The sequence below is a fragment of the Octopus bimaculoides genome, chromosome 4 (assembly GCF_001194135.2).
Source record: "Octopus bimaculoides isolate UCB-OBI-ISO-001 chromosome 4, ASM119413v2, whole genome shotgun sequence".
Classification (NCBI taxonomy): domain Eukaryota; kingdom Metazoa; phylum Mollusca; class Cephalopoda; order Octopoda; family Octopodidae; genus Octopus; species Octopus bimaculoides.
In genome coordinates, this window is record NC_068984.1 from 56,278,865 (window position 1) to 56,280,005 (window position 1,141).

At 37.2% G+C, this 1,141-nt stretch overlaps 1 protein-coding gene across 4 annotated transcripts in view; it reads left to right on the plus strand.

Annotated features, from left to right (window-relative positions):
- LOC106877900 (dipeptidyl peptidase 4) overlaps positions 1-1,141 on the plus strand; it is a 611,833-nt gene that overhangs the window by 590,492 nt on the left and 20,200 nt on the right. The window lies entirely within an intron of this gene.

Here is a 1,141-nt window from a genome sequence, read left to right on the forward strand (position 1 = left end):
CTTCGCCTAAAATAGTCTCCAGTTGCAATGATGATGGTGGAGGGTATCGACTCCTTACTTGTTTTTCTAAAATGCACCATAAATGCTCAATAATATTGAGATCTGGTGACTGTGATGGTCAGATAAGATGTTCAACTTCACTAGAATGTTCCTCGTCCTATTCAGTGACAACTTTAGCTGTGTGAATTGGTGCATTATCATCCTGAAAGATTGTGTTTCCCTCCGGAAACAGTTGCACAACCATAGGATGAATTTGATCAGATAAAATGCTTAAATAATCCTGACTATTAATTCTGCCATGAAGGAACCATTGGGCCGGAAGATTTCCAAGATATAGTCCCCTCCCCACCATCACAGATACTCCTCCATGTTTAACAGTTGGAAGAAGGCAGTCTGGATCAAATGCTTCTTTTGGCTGTCTCCACACATATATTTGGCCGGTGGTCAGAAATAGTGTAAAGGATGACTCGTCTGAGAAAATAACATTCTTTCACTGCTCTAGGGACCAATTCTGTAGGTTTTTACTCCACTCTAAATGCTTTGCAACGTTTGTTTTTGAAAGTAGTGGTTTTCTGATTGTAGCTTTTCCATGACATCTGGCTTTGTGCAGCTCTCGGCAAAAAGTTTTTGTGGAAACTGGGTTCTCGAGGTGACCATTAAGCTCTGTAGTAATTTTGGGAGCTGTACTTTTGTGATCCTTTCTAATAATTCCCGTAAGAGTTCGATGGTCCCTATCTGAAAGTTTTGGTTTTCTTCCAGAATTTTCTTTCTCAAAGGCTGTCATTACTTTCGAGAGAATACCCCTTGATACACCAAACATTGCAGCTGTTTTCGTTATGCTAGCACCTGCCATACAAGCACATATCTGACTTCTTTGAAAGTCTGATAGACATGTCATTTTAATGAATTTTAATTACCTTTTTCTGGTGATGTCTGAAAAGAAACAGCAATTTTAGCAAAACATATTAAGCAACACTAATAATAAATCAAAAACATAAAAAAAAACTTTTGACAGTTTTATAGATATTTCAAAATTGTGATGCTAGGATGCTAGGTGTTTCCATTTTGTCCAACCCCTGTGTATATACACATATTTATGTATATATATATATTTATAGATATGCATGTATGTGTGTGTGTG